The sequence below is a fragment of the Puma concolor genome, chromosome C1 (assembly GCF_028749965.1).
Source record: "Puma concolor isolate L17-30 chromosome C1, mPumCon1.1.hap2, whole genome shotgun sequence".
In the NCBI taxonomy this organism is placed as follows: domain Eukaryota; kingdom Metazoa; phylum Chordata; class Mammalia; order Carnivora; family Felidae; genus Puma; species Puma concolor.
In genome coordinates, this window is record NC_141674.1 from 25,395,363 (window position 1) to 25,408,298 (window position 12,936).

Here is a 12,936-nt window from a genome sequence, read left to right on the forward strand (position 1 = left end):
ACTTTGATGATTTCTTCAGAGTGCAAGTATATACAAGTAGGTAAATACAAATAGTTTGATACTGTTCAATTATGTGCAACTTAAAGGTCAGACTTTTTTCACACACTCACTGTTGACAGATGCATAAATTGGGGGACATTTTTTTTTTTTAATTTTTTTTTCAATGTTTATTTATTTTTGGGACAGAGAGAGACAGAGCATGAACGGGGGAGGGGCAGAGAGAGAGGGAGACACAGAATCGGAAACAGGCTCCAGGCTCCGAGCCATCAGCCCAGAGCCTGACGCGGGGCTCGAACTCACGGACCGCGAGATCGTGACCTGGCTGAAGTCGGACGCTTAACCGACTGCGCCACCCAGGCGCCTGGGGGACATTTTTAAAATATGCATCAAGAACCATTGTATTTTATACAACTTTTGACCCATTAATTAGATGTTTATGAATTTCTCTTGAAAATATTCATGGATGTTGGGGCACTTGGGTGGCTCAGTTGGTTAAGCATCTGACTCTTGGTTTTGGCTCAGGTCATGATCTCACGGTTTGTGGGATTGAGCCCCACATTGGTCTCTGTGCTGACAATACAGAACCTGCTTGGGATTCTCCTCCCTCTCTCTCTGCCCCTCTCCTGCTTGTGCTCTCTCAAAATAAATAAATAAACTTAAAAAACATATTCATGGGTGTTCACAAAGATTTAGCTACCTGGATGATCATCATGAGAGGAAAGATAAAACACTTAAAATCTCATCAGAAGGGGATTAGTAACTGTACCTTCATATAATAGAATACTCTAATGAAACAAAAATGTTCACAATAAGATGGTAAAAGTAATTTATGAAAGAACATATATGGTAAGATTTTTTTGGTAAAAAATATATGTGTATTCATAAAAACTAGAAGGATCTAAAACAAAATGTTAACAGCATTACTTTGGGGTGGTAGGATAGCAATGGTTTTTTTCTTGTCTTTGTGCACTTTTTTCCTGCTGAGTATTCTATAATGAAAACATATTACTTTTTTCATATTACTTTTATAGTAAGAAAAACTTGATTATTATGAAAGAAACTAGAGTTCCTTTCCCTATAGATAAATGTAATTGGCCACCTCAGACCAGTCATTTCTAGATCCAACCCATCTATCACTGATTAGCACAGAAGTCTGTACTCTCCTAATTCTATCCTCTCTCCATGCTTGGTTCATATACAGCTTTTCTCAGCTTTTTGGCCACCCAGAATGGAGTAACATTCATCCATCACCAGTGGGTAGATGACTCATAATATGCATTTCTTGAACGGAACTGATCACTAATAGTCAGAAATTTACCCACATAAATGAGTAACAGAATTCTGTTAACAGAATGTCATATACTTACAATACGATTGGTTTCTACCACATAATCTCCATAGTAAACTATCCTTATGACTTTATATTATCTCTCACATGCAAACTAAATAAAAATATTTTGAGAGAATACCCAAAGGGAAAGTCATTAGTATAACAGCCTCATGTATTTCCCCTGGAAGGTCTGTCTGTTGCATATTTAGTAGCTCTGTATGGTGCCGGTCAATAAGGCTCTTAATTGCTTCTGCTGTTTAATTGTTTCTGTGGTTTGGAGAGAATCAAACCTGTCCCAGTCCTTTAAATAGAAAAAATGAATGCCAGGAATCAACTGGAATTTCCAGGAAAAACATACCAGCTCAAGTCAAGACCCTGTAAGATTACTGCACTGATACAATTCTTAACATGCCTCACTCATCCCCTCTGGTTGGTGCAACCCATCATCTCTTTCCTCACTGGCTCACTGCTTCCCCTTAGAGAGGAGACGGGCTCTGTGAATGACTCTCTTAGGGAGCATGTGCAGGACAAGCCCAGAGCCTCGCTCCACAGGAACATAAGAGAAGAAGCTAAAGAATGGGCTTGAGAGCAGCTGAATGGAACAGGTCATGCTGCTTCTCGAAGCTGAAGAGGCCCATCCTGTAAAAGAGATGATGAGAGCACCTGATTGGGTTTGACCCCACGCACGGTGTGTGTGCAGAGAGGCCTGGGAAATGCAGCTATGCACATGAGAAGGGCAGTGAGATTGCAGGCCCATGTTCCAGACACACCGATTCACTTGTCTGCTCGATTCAATTTCATTTGTATAAAAGGTCTGTTGAGGTAGCGGGCAGACTGAGCCTTTAGCAATTGTGGGCTCTGCAAATAGAACCTCAATGGAAGACTAAATCAGCTGATGTTCCCTTCAGTGCTGTTTCCATTTGTAGAACTGAAGTGGCAGTAGGGGGGGGGGATGAATCACTCTTACTATATTTAAATGCCTTCTTTACCAAAATAGCAGTTGCTATAACAAAACAGGCCCAGTAATACCTAGTAACAAACAATAAAAATGCCTTCCTGTAAAGAGAATGAACATTATATTATGGTCATAGTTGAACAGCAAGCATGATAAATCAAGGCACCAAGTCTGGGGGTCTTCCTTTTCTTTATCACTAGATGAACAACCAAGCCTTTCTTCACCTGGAAACTCTGCTTATTACGATTTTCACTCCAAAATAACTTCTAAATATACAGCGAATTAATTCTCAACAATTACATATTACCTGTTAGTTTCATTACCTAGTATATTCATTTATTTAAAAAGGAAGATCTCAAAAGAATCAAGATTATTTTTCTGTGAACTAAGGGAGAAGTAAATGGTCCGAAAGCCAGTGTAAATACTATATTCTCCTTGCACTAGTTCAGATTTCACTAAAATATATTTAAATCACAAATTGGGAAGACTTCAAATAATCACTGTTCTCCCCAAAAAGGTGTATTATTGTTGATTATTATGTCTTTAACACATAGCTTTGTAACTGAGGGACGACTAGGGAATAAGCCCAGAGATTTTAAACTACCTTACAATTTGCCAGAAATCCAACAAATGCACAGAATATGTACTAGACTATCTCCACTTCTTTGTTATATTATGAAAAAATTTAACATTTGAAAATCAGTCAATGCAAATCACTGTATTAACAGAATAAAGAAATAAAGTCACTTGATCTTCACTATAGATGAAGTAAAAAACGCTTGACAAAATTCAATACCCAATCTTAGAGGCTCTCAGCAAACTAGGAATAGAAAAACTTCCTCAATGTGTCAAAGGACATGTAACACAAACCTATAGCGAACAGCATATGTATTTAGTGAAAGACCAAATGCGTCCTCTCTAAAATTGGGAATGACAATTCAATATTATTCTGGGGGTTCTAGATAAGGCAGGGCAAAACTGGCATAAGGCTTGGAAAGGAAGAAGTAAAACTGTCTTTATTTGCAGATGACATAATTGTGTTTGTAGAAAATCCTAAGGAATATATCAAAAACCTATTAGAACTAACGTGCATTTATTACAGTCAGAAGATACAATACCAGAAAGGGTCCTCCTCATAACTATTACTTATATGGCCACTTAATAGTCAAGGTGTTACTATATACATACACACAAACACTAACATCATCTCTATTCTATTGAATGACTACTAGCTTCACCCTAAATTTTGGTGAAGAGAAAGAAAAAAACAAGATGTGAATCCTGACTCTTCATTTTTTATATAAAAAGCACGATGTTGATTGCCTGATAGAGTTATACCTTTAATCTTTTAAGAGGTAAGCACATTTCACACTGGATAAAACCTCACTAACACTACTCAGATATAGGTACCCTGCCTAGACCCTACCTAGATAAATGGCAAATGCTCTGATTCCGAACAACTTATCTCTAATAGTAGAAGCCAAAACTTGAGGGGCATTTGGGTAGCTTAGTTGGTTAAGCATCCAACTCTTGGTTTTGGCTCAGGTCATGGTCTCGTGGTTTGTGAGTTTGAGCCCTGCATCAGGCTCTATGCTGACAGTGCAGAGCCTGCTTAGGGTAATCTCTCTCTCTCTCTCCCTCTCTCTCTCTCTCTGCCCCCACCCCTCTCTCAAAATGAATAAACTAAAAAAAAAAAAAAAAAAAAAAAGCAAAAAAAAGCAAAAGAGTACTCATGATGCACCAGAACCTTGTATATGAAGGATAGCATGTTCATTGACAAATTCAAAAACAGAATTTTAAAAACTGCTGTAGACTTTGAAAGTAAGGCACTAATATCCAATTAGCCACAAGCCAAAGTATAGGCTTTTATGTCTTTATGGAAGAAACCTGGGGTTATCATCAGGGACTTTACATATGGATTTTTAAGTAGTTATAATCAAGGTTTTACCAGAAATAGAATGAATAATAGATTAACTAGCATTGCTAAATTAACAAGTATTTATTGAGCCTACTATTGAATAGCAAAGTCTTGAAATATAGCCAGTCTACCAACACTAGACAGGGCATAGGTAGAAAAAACAATTAGAGCAGGAACTTGAGGTAGCTTCATTGTGATGAACTATGTCAAGGAAATTGCTAGCAAAGTAGATAAAATTATGACTTTGATGTAGAATTTTATACAACATGGCACAGCTGGAAAGCAACCACAGAAAAAACATTCCATGGTAGCAATCTCAAATGTGAAGGTTCTTTATGATGATCATAAGTTTAAAAGACAAAATTGCAAACACTGTTGGGCTTTGCTAATAACAGTAACTACAACCTCAAACTAAAATATTGGTCTTTGAGGTATTGGAGGTATACCAGTCTTTTTCAGTTAAATTGGCCTATATAGATAATAATGTACTGTCCTTGGGGGCGCCTGGGTGGTTCAGTTGCTTAAGTGTCTGGCTCTTGATTTTGGCTCAGGTCATGATCTATTAAGATCAAGCCCTGCTGTTGGATTTGGCTGATAGCACAGGAGCCTGCTTAGGATTCTTCCTCTCCCTCTCTCTCTCTGCCCCTCCCCTGCTTTGTGCTCTCTCTCTCTCTCCCTCTCTCTCTCTCTCTCTCTCTCAAAATAAATAAATCTTAAAAAAAATCATGTACTGCCCTCACTGCCTTATTGTTTTGATCCACTGTGTGTAAATTATGAACTTTGAATTGTTTTTGTAATGAAAGTCACTGTGATTATCTATCCAATTCTGTCTTATAATACCTCTTGTGGCCCAGAGTACAGACTTGCAAGATGAATGGTCCCAGGTTGTGTTTATGGTCTACTGACAACAGAATTATGGTGCCACTGAGGGTAATGCAGTATGGCATCGTGAACTTGCACAAGTCATTTGGTATCTCTGAATCTCAGCCTTTTCACTGAATACCTAATATGTAATACCTAAAAGCCAAATCCATAGGGTTATTATGAAGATTAAATGAGCTGCCTGGCACAAATCAAATGCTAAATATGTGCACATGCATATTTGTACATATTCTCTCTCTGTCTCTGTCTCTCTCACACAAACAGTTAACAGTTGAGGTTGATTTTTGCCCTTAGCCTAAGGATATACTGTTGTCATTGGCCTCACTTTAATGTGGCCCGCAAGGATGGACAGAAATATCAATTCTGAGGTCAGACAGTCGGTAGTGGGTGGAGATTCCACAGTTCAAACACTTAGCATTTGCTTCAATTGTCTCACTATGGTTTTGATCTTTATCTCAGTGGTTCTGAGTGTTTCTTTCTTGTTTGAATATTGGGGTGAGGCATAAACTAAACATTAGCAAAGAAAGAATTTAAATAGATGGTAGGGTAGTTAAAACCCTTGTAAGCCAAGACTCAGTAACTGGATACAGCCCTGAACAACCATGGCACCTCAGTAAATCACCATCTGGGTAGAGTTAGCCCTATTTTGAAATTCCTTTTTGATCTCCTGCCATCCTAATAACAATGAATCAGTCTTTAGATTTCCTAAACCCTATTTTTGATTTATCTAGATGTATGACTATTTATTGATTGATTGATTGATTGATTGATTTTAGTGTTTTATTATTTTTGAGAGAGAGAGAGACAGAGCAAGCAGGGAAAGGGCAGAGAGAGGGAGACACAGAATCGGAAGCAGGCTCCAGGCTCTGAGCTGTCAGCACAGAGCCCGATGTGGGGCTCAAACTCACAGACTGCGAGATCATGACCTGAGCTGTAGTTGGCTGCCCAACTGACTGAGCCACCCAGGTGCCCTGACTATTACTTTAAATATAAATCTACTTTTCAACTATTCAAAAGCCATGTCTGAAGTGACCCAAGTTTCCTTAAAAAAAAAAAAAACCAAAAAACAAAAAAAACCCCTACTATCAACATGTAAGTTCCCTCGAAAAGATGTTAGAGACTTTCACTAAAAATTGGATAAAACAGGGATCAGATTTACCTTCCTGTCTTAAACAACTAAACAACTGGGCAAAATACATAAAGCAATGTTTTTCAGACACTGATCGATAAACAATGTAGGCCTATGCTCTCTGAAAAAAGAGAAAGAAAGTGAGCCCTTTGATTGTACCAGCTTACTGCCTGAAGGTGGTTTCCAGGAAGTAGTATACAGATGAGGAGCCCAAACAGAGCTCACTGAGTTGAGGAGACTGAGATCAGAGATCCAGGGGGCCAAGTGGGTAGAACTTGTGGCATAGAGCACCAGGGAGAATGGTGCTATACAGAGAGAGAGAAGAGGAGGGACAGGACATATTCCACAGATCTATCTATAGACAGGCCTCCCTGGAGTCTTTGGCTGAGCAGAGATTTGTACATGCGTGAGAGGAAACTATTCAGGACTACTGTAAAAGAGCAAGCAGAATAATTCCCAGAGTTCACACAGGACTGGAAATAATTTGTGTTCACATCAGTCAGAGTAGAAAGCCATTGTAATACATAAGGAATTAGATCCTCAAAGGGTATTGCGATAGTAGTGGGAGCTAAATTTGTCCTAGAATAAAGGCTGCTCTAGACCCTCATAACAAGGCATAAAAGCAGTCCCTAAGAGAATCAAAATGATTCCAGGTAATTTAAGTACATTTCACAGCAAAATATAGCAGCTAAGAATATAAAATTAACAATGTCCAGTATGCAATAAAAAAAAAATCTCCAGGCATGTAAAGAAACTTGTTAACCAGGAGAAAACAACTTAAATAAAAACATACCCAGAAATAATAGAGACAAAAGAGCCTGCAGAAAAGGATATTAAAATACCTTTAACAAATACACTCCACATCTTTAAGAAGTAGAGGAAAATGAGGAGAAGAGAAAGAAGATTTTTTAAAAACACCTTAAACATCTAGAGCCTAAAATATAACACCTGAAAGTAAAAATATGCTGAATTAGATTAACAATAGATTGGGAACTTCAGAAGAAAAGATCAGTGAACTTGAAGACACTGCCTTAGAAACTATCCAACATGAAGCACAGAGAGAAAGAAGACAGAATAAAATGAACAGAGCATCATTGAATGGTGGAACAATAGCAAGCAATTTAACATTCATGAATATGGAGTTCTAGAAGGAAAAGAGATCTGGGGAGGAAGGGGATGGGAAAAAATGAAGAAATGAGGGCTAAAAATTTTCCAAATTTGATGAAAACTATAAATCCACAGATCCAAGGAGCACAAATCCACACAGAATTAATAGAAAGAAAATGATTCCAAGAAATATAATCAAGTTGCTGAAGTGACAAAAAGAGAATCTTAACAGTAGCCAGACAGGGGGCGCCTGGTGGCTCAGTTGGTTAAGCATCCAACTTCAGCTCAGGTCATGATCTAGCGGGTTCATGAGTTCAGGCCCCGCACCAGGCTCTGTGCTGACAGCTCAGAGCCTAGAGCCTGCTTCAGATTCTGTATCTCCCTTTCTCTCTGCCCTCCCCCTTCTCATGCTTTGTCTCTCTCTCTCTCTCTCTCTCCCAAAATAAACAAACATTAAAATAAATAAATAAAAGTAGCCAGAGGGGGAAAAAAAAGACACATTACAGAGGACCAAATAATATATATATCAATAACAACAGAATACATGTTCTGGATCATAAAATAAGTCTTAATAAACTTAAAAGAATTAAAATCATACAAACTATATTTTCTGAACATAACAAAATTATACTTGAATCTGTAACAGAAAGCTATTGGGAAAATCCTAAATATGTGGAAACAAAACAACATACTTCAAAATAGTTCCTGGGTCAAAGAAGAAATCACATGGGAAATTAGAAGATATTCTGAACTAAATGAAAACAAAAATGTTACATGCCAAAATCTATGGGATATAGCTAAAGCCATACTTAGAGGAAGATTTATAGAATTAAACCACCTATATTAGAAAACAAGAAAGATCTCAAATCATTCATCTTTGCTTCCACTTTAAGAAGCTAGAAACAGAAGAGCAAATGAAATGTAACATAAGGAAGGAAATAATAAAGATGAGAATGGAAATCAATGAAACAGAATGCAGAAAAAGTATAGAGAAAAATCAATGAAATGAAAAGCTGGTTCTTTGAAAAAATTCAATAACCTTGATAAATATCTAATCAGACTGACTAGGGGAAAAAAGAGATTAAAAACACAAATTGCCATATATAATAAGAATGAAAGATCCCACAGACATTAAAAGGATCCTATAGCCAATACAGTAATCAACTTAGATGAAACAGACAAATTCCTAGAAAGATACAAGCTATTAGAGCTCACTCAAGAAGAAATAACTTGAATAGCTCTTTATCTATTAACACAAATTCTTGGTTTAAAAGCTTTCCATAGAGAAAATGCCAGGTCCAGATGATTTTACTGGTGAATTCAAATTTCAAAAAAGAAATAAAACCAATGCTGTATAAACTCTTCCAGAAAACAGAAAAGGGAAATTCTTATCCATTTTATGAGGCCAGGATTACTCTGATACCAAAACCACACAAGGCTATTATAAAAAGAAAAAAAAAAAACACAACAGAGACAAGACATTAAAGATAAGGAAGAACAAATGGAGGAAGACAAATGCAGCGAACATGGCAGAAAACGTGGAGAGAGGAAGTGGCCAGAGGACTGACACAGAGGACTGTCACAGTGTCCTTTGTTGAACGCCTCCCACGTGCAAACTACTGTGTGGTGCGGTGGTGTTTCACAGCATGAACTTTTGGAGCCAGACTGCCTGTGTTCAGGTCCTAGCCCTACTACTTACTAGTTACCTAAGTTTGGCCAAGTTACCCAACTTCTCTGTACTTCAATGTTCCCACTTAAAGTGGAGACAGTAATAGAACTCCCCTCATAGGGCTGTTATGAAAACTGAATGAGTAGGGGCCCCTGGGTGGCTCAGTTGGTTAAGTGTCCAACTTTGGCTCATGTTGCGATCTCACAGTTCATGAGATTGAGTCCTGTCTCGGGCTCTGTCCCGACAGCTTGAAGACTGGAGCCTGCTTCAGATTCTGTGTTTCTCTCCCTCTCTGCCCCTCCCCTGCTCGCACTCCGTCTCTCTCTCTCTCTCTCTCTCTCTCTCTCTCTCTCTCTCTCTCTCAAAAATGAATAAACATTAAAGAAAATTAAAAAAAGAAAGAAAATTGAATGAGTAAATACATCTCAAATGTGTATAATAGTACCTGGCACATAGTGAGCATTACACAATTATCTGCTGAAACTATTGTTATTATTCATGTTACAGTAGTTGGTTGTTACCTTTACTAAGACATGGTATACACCCTCTAAATGAACTAAGCAGTACAAAAAGTGACCATTTTCATTGCACTAGTTCCCTGTGGCTAGCATAACAAATTACCACAAAATCCCTGACTTAAAACAACAGAAGTTTATTCTCTCCCAGTCCTGGCGGCCAGAATTTCAGTATCAGTCTCACTGGGCTGAGACCAAGGGGTTGACAAGGCTGCACTCCCCCTAGAGATTCTCATGGAGAATCCACTCCTGGACTCTTCTGAGTCCTGGCAGCTGTCCACATTCCTTGGCTTGTGGCTGCACCCCTGTAATCTCTCCCTCTGTGTTTACATTGCCTCCTCATCTCTGTTGTCAAATCTCCCTCTGCCTCTCCCTTAGGATGACATTTATGGCTGGAGGTAGGGTCTGCCCAGATTCCCAGGATAATCTCCCCATATCAAGATTCTTAACATAATCATGTCTGCAAAGACCCCTTTTCCTTATAAGGTAACATTTATAGGTTCCAGGGGTTAGGACCTAATTATCTTTGGATAGCTATTATTCAGCCTACTACACCCATCCCTGGGGGTAGACTGAGGTTGTGTGGAAACTACAACATATATAACATTGAAAAAAAAAATGTTTATTTATTTTGAGAGAGAGAGAGACAGAGAGAGACAGAATGCGAGTGGGGGAGGAGAAGAGGGGGAGAGAGAGAATCCCAAGCAAGCTCCACACTCAGCTCAGAGCCTGACTTGGGGCTCAGTCTCATGACCGTGAGATCATGACCTGAGCCGAAACCAAGAGTCAGATGCTTAACTGACTGAGCCACCCAGGTGCCCCCATATATAACATTTTTAAAAGGACATTTAGGTGTCTCTACAACAAACCTGTTAGAATATGCAGCCATATGCCAAGGCACAGTCTGTTCACCTGAAGTAGGTCCCAGAACTATGAGCATAGCATCTGTCATGAACTATAACATCTCTGTAGGGCCAACATACAAAGTCAAATCTATAAAATTATGACAAACATCACAACTTTGGAGGGAGGGGCTGCTACTAGAAAATTACTGTGCCATTATGATCCAAATAAAATAGCTTATTAAAATGATTAGTAAGAAACAAGAGGGGCGCCTGGGGGGCTCAGTCTTCTGTGACCAACTCTTGATTTTTGGCTCAGGTCATGATCCCAGGGTTGTGGGATCGAGCCCCATGTCAGGCTCCATGTTGATTGTGGAGACTGCTTAAGATTCTCTCTCCCCCTTTCTCTCTCTCTCTCCCACCCTCAGCCCCTCTCCTGCTGATTGAGTATGCTCTCTCTCTCCAAAATAAAATAAAATTACAAAAGAAAAAAAGAACCAAGAACTAGATTTGATGATTGCAGTTATGGCTAAACATTGAAGACAACTGGCTCACTCTTGCTGGCCACAGATACCTCCACTCAGACCCTGCACCTTTACTCTGTGCTCCACAGTAGTGAAGAAATGCACTTCTAGAATCAGGCCTAAGTTCGGGATCTGATGCTATTATGTGTTAACGATGTGACCTTGGACAAATCATTGCACCTCTTTGAGCCTGTTTCTTCATCTGTAAAATAGGCGTCATAAGAGTTCTTACCCTGCAGAGTTGCTTTGAGGTTTAAATAAGAATTCATGTAAAGTTCTAGCATGGCAATTAACATATGTAATAAGTGCTCAATAAACCATAATCACAATGTATTATTATGGACTAAATACTACTATTTCTAACAAAATTCTGTTATTCTATTGCAGTGGAAATATCCTCTCATCTTCAATTTCCTGATTTTCAGAGTGGGAGGAGTTTTTCCTTTGGGGACTGTGATCTCATGGGTGAAAGGCATTAACGCCACATAGAAAAAGCACCGGGTAGTGAGGGGTGGGGGGTGGACATCTGGGTGGCTCAGTCAGTTGAGTGTCCAACTCTTGCTTTCGCCCAGGTCATGATCCCAGGGTCATGGGATTGAGCCCCGCGTTGGGCTCTGTGCTGAGTGTGAAGCCTGCTTAAGATTGTTTCAAAGAGGCTGCGCCTGGGTGGCTCAGTCGGTTGGGTGTCCGACCTCAGCTCAAGTCATGATCTCATGGTTCGTGAGTTCGGGTCCTACATAGGGCTCTGTGCTGACAGCTCAGAGCCTGGAGCCTGCTTCAGATTCTGTGTCTTCTTCTCTCTCTGCCCCTCCCCTGCTCACACTCTGTCTCTGTCTCAAAAATAAGTAAACATTGAAAAAAAATGAAAAAAAAAAAAGATTCTTTCAAAGAGAGAGAATCTTTCTCCCTCTGCCCCTTCCCTGGTCACACACACACCCTGCCTCTCAAATAAAATAAGAAGAAAAAGAAAAAAAGAAAAAACATGGAAAATAATGCAGTCTGCAATTCTGGTATCTGTGTCCTTGGGGTAAGAAAAAAGAATGAAGAGAGTAAGGACTTTGTAAGCTAGTAAAGGATAGGAAGTAGGGCCTGAAATGTTTAATATGTGACTAAGAGCACTAACGTAGAGTGCCTGACGTTTGGGGAAATGAGAGTAAATTAAGAATTTAAATAGCAGAAGTCTAAAAAGGGGATGTAATCGATTCATTCTCCATAGGAATTCACTAAGTGATGAGAGCTTTGTGCTTAGGAGAGATGAAGGTTGAGAGGAGTTATAATAGCGACAGGGACATCATGATGAGCATAGACAGGGCCAGCACAATACAGCTCATCTTCATATACAGAACACCAGCCCTGGGACCAAGGTGAGGCATAAGGTAGACAAGGAGGACTAAAAACACAAGCAAGCTTTTGTTTAGGACAAGTAAGACCCTGTAAGTAACTCCAAGGCAGGGTTGTGTGTGGTTTCTTCTAGAATTTCCAGTAGTTAGCCCTGTACCTGGCATGCCATTGATAAATCTGGGCTGAAGGAACAAGTACATATATTCGACAGTAAAAATACTGGCAGGAGATGAGAAGTGGAACTGGAGACACTCTTCTAACCCTGTGATTCTGTCTCTGGTCTCACTTCAGTCCAAACCACCCTCCACACTGCCGCTCTGATCTTCCCAAAAGGCAGGCCCGACCCCATCACTGCTCCTGTGCTCCAATAGCTCTTCAGGGCCTTGCACAGTAAGTCCAAATTCCTTAGCTTGGCCAGCCAAGCCTTTGTATTTGCTGCTGACCTACTTTTCAGCCTTGTTTCTGCCACTACCCTACTCGTACGCTTTGTTCTGAACACGTCAGAATGTTTGGAACTCTCCAAGTATACTTGCTCTCCCATATGCAAACACCCCACCTTGGTACATAGTGTTCCTGTCTGAGCCACACTGTCCACCTGAGGACTCCTTATGCTCCTGTCGTCATTTAAAATGTCACTTTCTCTAGAAGGTGACATTTCTAAGCAGAATTAAGTGATCCCTCCTCTAAGCTCGCAAAACACCTTGCCCATACTCCTATTAATGGC

The 12,936-nt window shown here is 39.6% G+C and overlaps 1 protein-coding gene across 4 annotated transcripts in view; it reads right to left on the reverse strand.

Annotated features, from left to right (window-relative positions):
* PHC2 (polyhomeotic homolog 2) overlaps positions 1–12,936 on the reverse strand; it is a 116,396-nt gene that overhangs the window by 91,267 nt on the left and 12,193 nt on the right. The window lies entirely within an intron of this gene.